Raw genomic sequence first — 8,596 nt, forward strand, 5'->3', positions numbered from 1 at the left:
CTTTTATGCCGGCTTTGAACTGCGAGAGCACCTTTTTTGCGCGTGGTGCGCGTTTCGTCCTGCCTGCGCAAGTTAAATAAACGAAGCGTTCGCGTTCAGCTGCCGCGACGCGGCTTCGCAGAACCCCCTTGGTAAGAAAGTACAAAGAAAGAATAATTACTTTGCCTTTCAGAGACTGCGGCTCCGGGCATCTAACGTGAAGTTTATTAAAATATATACGAAGGGCTGTTCGGCGACAAAAATAATAGGAGAATTTCACCCATTCACACGCAAAAGCAGGAACCATAAAAAAAAAAGAAGCAGAGAGAGAGAGAGAGAGAGAGAGGAGGGAGAACGAACCGCCAACCGGCGTCTTACTCCGGCTTTAATGCGCGCAGTTTTTTATTCCCTACTTAGCAGCTTATTGGAGGCACGAAGCAGAGCAACAGCCTTCTTTCCATTCACCGTTATTTTATCTTTGCTTCTTCGTCCTGTCGACGCGGCAGAAGCAGCTAGGGCAGGCTTTTTTCTTTCGTTTCTTTCTCCTTTCTTTTTGTCAAGAGCGCGTTCCCAAAAATTAACGAGTGAAAAGGGAAGGCCAAGACCGGCAAAATAACGTTCAGTCTGATCCGTTCGCTGTAATGAGTCCTAGAATACCGAAAAAAAAACAAGAAAAGAAGGAAAAGGTGAGCGGCGGGGGCTCTCCCGAGGCTTGGCAGTCTGCTAGCTGCTTCATATCGGAGCTGGACTATGGGTGTACTTTTGGCAGCGTTTTATACGTTACCATCGCATCACCTTACTTTTCCTTGCGCTGCTCTCGAGAACCTGTGTGCCGCGCTGCTAAGCCTCTGTACAAAATCATAGCGTGTTCAGTAAAGGACATTTTGACGACGCAACTATATAACAGACAGTCTTGTCGGGATTCGCCTGCTATTGGCATTGCACTTCGGTGTTCCCTCTGGACAGCGCCTTTCTGCTCGGCAGCAACTACTCGCGTCCAGACTTTAAAACAGTATACGCACAAGCACCAACCTCAACTCGTTAGCCCAGATGCCGCACTGCACTGGTTAAGTCACAGATCGAGAGAGTGACACTTTCTAAGCGTCTGTCACCTGGAACCGAGAGTCGAGCCCAGAACCTCCCGCGTACTAGCCGGATGACACAGTTGTAGCTGCACACTTCCCAACTTCTCACCCTTTATCCTAGTGCTTGTTCCTTCGTGCCGAGAGCAGCACTTGGCGTGCATTCGCCCTCCCCATCCCTCACTTCGCCTCCTCGTCAGCACCCATTCCGCGCCGGGCCTCCGGTCATCAGAGTTCATGATACGCCACATAAAGTTGCATTATATATATATATATATATATATATATATATATATATATATATATATATATATATATATATATATATATATATATATATATATATATATATATATATATATATATATATATATATATATATATAATGACGACAGAAATTACAACGCGAGACACTCCCATCATCAGACACTGCGTCGAGGTGCGCCAGCTGGAGTCATTAACGTGCTAATTAATGGCGTCGCAGTGGGTCATACACGTACCATCGCCTGTGCAGAAGTTCACTCATCGTTTTCTATCGCCAAATTAGCGTTCGGGACGCCATCCTTCATGGATGCGGTGAATGCGTGCAGCCCCACAGTGTGGCATGCTGATGGAGCATGAGCATGGAGACTATATAAAGAGTGAAGGCTACTGTGTCCGATTAGAATCGATACATGTGTTTGTATGGCAGGGTGATTCCACGAGAGATCAAACTGCCCAATTATTTTGTATTTTTGTTTTCCTTCGTTTTTACGTATGCTTTGCGCGTGATATTGAATATATCAACAGTGAAATTATTTTTGTCCTGACGGTAATACATCCGGAGAAAAAAAATATGAACCATGTCACGGCGCAGGCGGCATTTTTGTGCATAACGCTATGTCTGATTTTGCAGCGACATCTGAGTGGATTTATGCAAGCCACTAGAAATATATATTTACGAGTTGAATTTACAGGCGGTAAGGAGTAACTTATGGTCGTTTCCGCAGTTCGGAGTAAGTTTTGTGTAAAAAAATTCAAAAACAGCTAAAATACAAAATTAGGCTATATTTTGGAATTTTTTTCCTGCTCGACTTTAACTCGCAGCGCTTTTAAATGTACGAAGTTATTAGGTACGTATGTAATAAACAATTGTACTGGTTGTCAATGCTAGCGAGCGAAGGCAAGCATAACAAATACAATGCCAAATATTGAATTTTTAACTATTGGACTTCTTTTTGAAAATTAAATAAATAAAAAAAAAACCATCGCCGATTTTTCTCAAAGTTTTACAGGAAATGCTCAGGAAATATGCCGGCAAGAATATAGAAAAACATGTTGCATTATATTGTTTCTAATCAAGGTATGCTAGCTCAAATTTATCACTTTTCAGGAGTCGGCAAAAGAACCCAAATGACGGTCGCTAGGCAGATACTACGCCGTCGCCTGCTTTAAATTTTGCCTCAAATGCTATGGCAGACATTTTTTCTCTGTATATGGCAATATTTTATCCTAGGCCAACATGTATCTTTGAGTTGAACACGATGAGAGGGAGGGGGGGGGGGGGGGGAGTATCAGCCTTGGACAAGTGTCGTAGGAATTCACACACAAAAAAAAATTAGAAGCACGTCTCAGGCAATCTTTTCCGAATAAAAGCCTGGGACATCGCAATACGTAACGCAATTTAAAACAGCAAGTAATTCGAAGCCGCCCACTACGTGCTCCACGTAGAAGCCTGGACCAAAGAAAAACAATTGAGCAAATTTTGACACTGTCCTATTGTTACTCAACATTCAATAGTCACACCCGGTGACCAGCTTAAGGGCAAGTGTCTTAAAATCTTCATTTTAAAAGCATATATTCCTGTCACAGGTGGCAAGTTTTTCCACTCATTTTTTCGTGCTCACGAAATTGCTGAAGTTCATCTGCAGGCGCAAGGATATCAGTCGCACGTTATTCAGACTTCCGGATAAGTTAGAGACTATTTTAGATGCAGATGTTATCACAGTGGTGCTGTCTGCTTTAAGGTTGTTTAGAGACTTCAGGTATTTCACTAATCCGCCAACGCCGTCGCAGGCGTTTTTACCATGTCCTGTGGCAGAGAATAACCACTTTATGGAGACTTAGTCCTTTTTCCTGAATTCGTACAGTTGATATTTGTTTTTGAAATGGCTTGCAGCTCCGTCGCTAATGTATGTGACATGATTTTGAAGAAGGTCGCGGTTCAGCCAGTCATGAATTTTGCCTAGTGCGAAGCAGGCATGGGCGGCGTCATGCGTCCTATCGTCACTGACCACAGCAAACGCAGGTAAAAACAGATTCTTGCTTCTTGTGCCAGTGGTACGATTGTACCTCGTTGGGTACTACTGCAGTCCAGTTCTCTGCAAAGTCGGAGTGCAGCACGACATACCCCGGCTTTTCACATTGCTTTGCGTTATGTATAGGTCGAGCTTGAGTCTTCCTGATGTATTCATGTGGAATCGAATAGCTGATCAACGTAGAAAGCTCTTGCACAAATGCACTCGTCTGTGCTATCTTTTTCAAGAGGTTGCCGTTTTCCCATACGGCGTACGTGATTTCGATTTCTTCACGTACTCCTAGTGTTGTTACAGTTAAGCCGTCTTTTTTCGGACACAACTCGCAATCACCCAACCAGCATTTCTCCGACGGTGAGCTGCATAGACATAAGTCTTTCAATTCATCAAGTGTGTAGGCATCCCCAGTTATTCTTTGCAGTGCATAATGGCAAAGAGAGGCATTCTCGCAGTAAACGCACAAGCAGACTTCTTTGCTGAGGCGAAAGCAAAACCCACCGCGGCCGAAGGGAATAAAACTTCGAAAGCCCCATGGTGTTATCGGGGTTAGCTTCTTTGAATACGCGGTATATGCTTCTCGGACTGAACGTGTCATAAACCATTTGGGAATGTGTTCTTTACTTCCGTCTACAAGGGCATATATAACGTCTTTTTTGTTCGGGCTCTGTCGAGAACAGCCATACTCATCTTTCGTATAGTAGTCCTCAGCAGCCTGTACTTCACCGGGGCTCAGTCGGTGTATTTCGTACGGGTCAGGAGCGCACCACACCCCGTGCTTCTCGCGCCACCTTCGAGGCTTGTAAAGCATGTACTTGGCCAATTTTGGAAAGCCATGGCATGCTTGGATCTTTCTAGGTCCAAGATTCATTGGCAACAGGGTCAAGAGGTAGAGACGCTCCTGATAAGACGAGGCAGAATCGTAGGCTTGTTTCAAGTTTTTGAGCCATTTGGCGCAGTTCACGCACTTATCTTTTAACGTTTCGCAACCATTCTTATTGGCAGTGAGTGTATTGAAAGGAGCGTTCTTTTTGGAAGCAACATTTTCATCTGTTGTACTGTGCTTTCTCTTTGCTGAGCATTTTCTGTGCTGCAGATCCATGGGAGACACGGCGTCAGGCAAATGTTCATACCGGTAGTGCTCTTCCTCTTCAGATGTGCATTCCTCCGTTATTTCAGCAGCGGACAGCATTTCTCTAAACCGTGTAAAACAGTTCTGACGGAATTGGTCATTATCCGAGATTAGACCCCTAGCTGGTGGCAAAATATTATCCAAAGAACTCCTGTCAATATCTTGCACTGAGCGAAAATTCCTCTAGAATGGAATTTTCTTTTTATGTATCTTAAGATAGTCCACGCAAAAAAATCTGTCACCACTGTATTGCGAAGTAATGGGACTTACTTGGCAGCTAAACACAGCATTCAAGGTGCCTTTGTGCGGTCACCCATAATAGACCCGCAAGAAATTTGTGGCGGTTCTCACACTCGTCTGCGCCGAGATGGAGCGCCTCTAAAATATGGGGGTCTGCGAGCGAATGTACCGTCTGCAATCAATGCATATGCTTACGCCCCCTGTATCGTCTGCAAGAGTGAAAATTGTATAGAAATACGACAAGCACGTTTCCTTGAGGCACTTCATTTATATTATACTCCTGAAAACATTGCCTATAAAAGTACTTTGTTCCGGATGGTGGATGTGTGGGCCAGTCATCAAGCAAAAAAAAAAAAGAGAAAAAAAAAAAAAACCTTACAGGTGGCGCTTGCAATCACAGGAGCTGGCCGAATGCACTGGCGATGTGATCTGATCCGGTGTATGGTTTGCCGATTAAACCGACCGAGAACTACCTTCCACCCCAGCCGTATAGGCAGTCCAGTTTGTGTGACTATATCAACGAGAAAATGCAGAGGAAGAAACGGCATGTATGAATACACAACAACCTTTTCCGATTTGAAGTAATGCAGATGCTCTGTCAATGCATAGATGTGGCGAAGGGGTGGAGTTGGACTTGGTACGCACATTTATAGCGATAATTTAATTATGTTCTCCTTTGCAAAGGCACACGACACACTTAGTGAAGATTTTAAAACACTTGTCCTTAAGCTGGTCAACGGTTGTGACTATTGAATGTTGAGTAACATTAGTACACTGTCAACATTTTCTCAATTGTTTTTCTTTGGCCCAGGCTTCTACGTGGAGCACGTAGTGGGCTCTTTGGAATTACTTGCTGTTTTAAATTTCGTTACGTATTGCGATGTCCCAGGCTTTTATTCGGAAAAGATTGCCTGAGACGTGCTCCGAACGTTTTTTTTTTTTTTTTCTGTGTGCATTTCTACGACACTTGTCCAAGGCTGATACTCACACTCTGCGATAGCAGCACCCCCCTCCCATCGTGTTCAACTCAAAGATAAATTTTGGCCTATGATAAAATATTGCCGTATACAGAGAAAACATGTCTGCCATAATATTTGAGGCAAAATTTAAAGCAGGCGACGGCGTAGTATCTAGCGACCGTCATTTGGGTTCTTTTGCTGACTCTTGAAAAGTGATAAGTTTGAGCTAGCATACCTTGATTAGAAACAATACAATGCAACATGTTTTTCTATATTCTTGTCGGCATATGTCCTGATCACTTCCTGTAAAACTTTGAGAAAAATCGGCGATGGGGTTTTTTTTCTATTTAATTTTTGAAAAGAAGTCCAATAGGTAAAAATTCAATATTTGGCATTGTATTTGCTATGCTTGCCTTCGCTCGCTAGCATTGACAACCAGTACAATTGTTTATTACAGACGTACCTAATAACAGCGTACATTTAAAAGCGCTGCGACTTAAAGTCGAACAGGGAAAAAATTCCAAAATATAGCCTAATTTTGTATTTTAGCTGTTTTTCATTTTTTTTTTTTTACAGAAAACTTACTCCGAACGGCGGAAACGACCCTAAGTTACTCCTTACCACCTGTAGATTCAACTCGTAAATTTATATTTCTAGTGCCTTGCATAAATCCACCCAGACGTCGTTGCAAAATCCAGACATAACGCTATGCACAAAAATGCCGCCTGCGCCGTGCCATCGTTCAAATTTTTTTTTCTCCGGATGTATTACCGTCAGGACAAAAATAATTTCACTGTTGATATAGTATTCAATATCACGCGCAAAGTATACGTAAAAACGAAGGAAAACAAAAATACCAAATAATTGGGCAGTTTGATCTCTCGTGGAATCATCCGGCAGCCACTCAAACCTCCCTCCTTGTTTTCGTCGCAATATACATAAGGTAGAATTCGGAGCACGTGCAATTTATGGCCCTTAATTTTTGGTTAAGAGAGAACATGAAGAGACTCGGGGAAGAGAATAAGTGACGGAGCAAGCTTTTACAAAATTTCTACTATTCCTTTTCGTCTTCACAATTCGAATGAGAGACGATCAGCGCTGCATTGAAGCGGGGGATTAGGAGGCTGCAGTCCAGGGACCCATTTAATCTAATCTGCTTCATAGTAGAGAACCACAAATAACGAAACTTCGAGCAACAGGTATGAAGAGAGAAAATCATAACGGGGAGACTGGGACCCCGCCTAATCGGAGCTTGTTCATCTGTTTAACTACGAAAACGATTCCCCACCACTCTTTAAGCGTGTGGTCATCTCACTTGATTAGGGATTGGAGAAGAGTTTGTTATGCTTTCCTGTCAGCCTCCGTCCCGTGGGCGTGGGAGATATCTAAAAAAAAAAACTAATTGGTCAATAGATGAAATAAGGAGAAAAACTTTATTCGTACCGCCGTCATACCACTGCCGTACATCTCTGAATAGGTACTGTATAACACTCTTTTTCTTCCGCTTTGGCAGAGGAAAATATGCAATGTCAGAGTGAGTGCCGGACTAGTCCCTTAATTGTTATCCCCTCATCACAGCGTTAATGGCTGCGCTTGTGGTCTGTGTCGTATGTTGCAAAACCAATGCATCACTGCTTTAATCGCGACGATCACATCTTGCTTTTTTTCTTTTTAGTTTGGTGTAGTTCAAATGAAAGAGGGTACATTGCAGAAGTGTAATATGGAAGTCAAGAAGAACCGTCGAAGGAAATGGGGCGGGGGGAGGGGGGGGGGGGTAGGGTACATGTGATTTAACCTAGGGCCCCATTTTTCTGAATCTGGCCATAGAGAGACGATATTTCATCACTCAGTGATGAGAAATGATGTGCTTACTTGCCCTTTAGTAATTGCTAGGTTTTCGTTCCTCGCAGCATAGTGAGAGAACATAAATGGTGCGAATAAATTTGCGGCGCTCAGGGTCTCTTGGTGAATAATTTTGCCATCGTACGCGTCATATCGCTCCTTTCACGCACAACAAAGCACCGCGGCGAGTAGTAACTGCGTTTCGGAGTTCCGTCATTGTGAAAGTTAAGGGAGTGCGCTTGGAAGCGGACGAACTCGGCTGTTGCGCGTGGAGCGGCGCGTCGCCTTTCCGCCCGCGTTGCTTCGCTCAGCGCCGCGTAGCTTGCGAGTGCAGTTCGCTAATGGCAAGCCGGCTCGGAGCGCGGCTCTACTCATCCAGGCACTCTGTCTTTCTCCCTTCGTTCCAGAAATATGTATACCTGTTGTGTCAGTGGGTGGGTTCATTAATTATTCTCGCGTCGCTCCTTGCGCTTACAACGTCGTCCCTTCGTTCAAGTTTTCCTTAGGAAGCGCGAAGAAGTGTGAAAGTGGGCAACAGCGGGGAGCGAGAGTAGTGCATCGAAATCCAGCGGGGGAGGCGAAGGGAAGAGCCTCCTTACCTTCGGACGACGGCCGCGGTGCGTATGACAGACGGGCCTGGCCGCGCGTTCTGGCAGTGACCCTTCAGAAAAGGCTCTTAGCGAAACAGACCGGGGGAAGGAGAGCGAGAGCGCGCGGCGAAGGAAAAATAACGAGAAAGATGAGTAACGGCCCCGGGGCCACCGCTCAGGAGCGGCTTCGCTCAGCCGCTGGCCCTCCGCCACCCTCTCTGCTCGCAGGCGTCTTCTCTTGGAAGAAGCAGCAGCCGCCCAGGGAGTGGTATTCGCGGCCCATCCCCCCTTTCTTCCTGCAGAGCAGCCCCTCGCCGGGAGGATCGAAACTTTTTCTTGAAGATGCCGGCGAAGGGTCCCCTCCCCTATCCTGGCCTGCCGTGGAGGTCGAGTCCGCGAGCAGAACGGAAACGCAGGCGGCTCCGCCGCTCCGAGCGTACGTCACCACTCGGGCGCGGCTTCCCGCAACCGCAGCAGCAGC

At 45.1% G+C, this 8,596-nt stretch overlaps 1 pseudogene; it reads right to left on the reverse strand.

The window, feature by feature from the left end:
• Positions 1-2,929: 2,929 nt before the first annotated feature.
• On the reverse strand, positions 2,930-4,223 carry LOC146206067 (uncharacterized; annotated as a pseudogene).
• Between the last annotated feature and the right edge of the window lie 4,373 nt (positions 4,224-8,596).

This window comes from Amblyomma maculatum, chromosome 1 (genome assembly GCF_055883805.1).
Source record: "Amblyomma maculatum isolate TAMU_Amacu chromosome 1, ASM5588380v1, whole genome shotgun sequence".
NCBI classification, from domain to species: Eukaryota; Metazoa; Arthropoda; class Arachnida; order Ixodida; family Ixodidae; genus Amblyomma; species Amblyomma maculatum.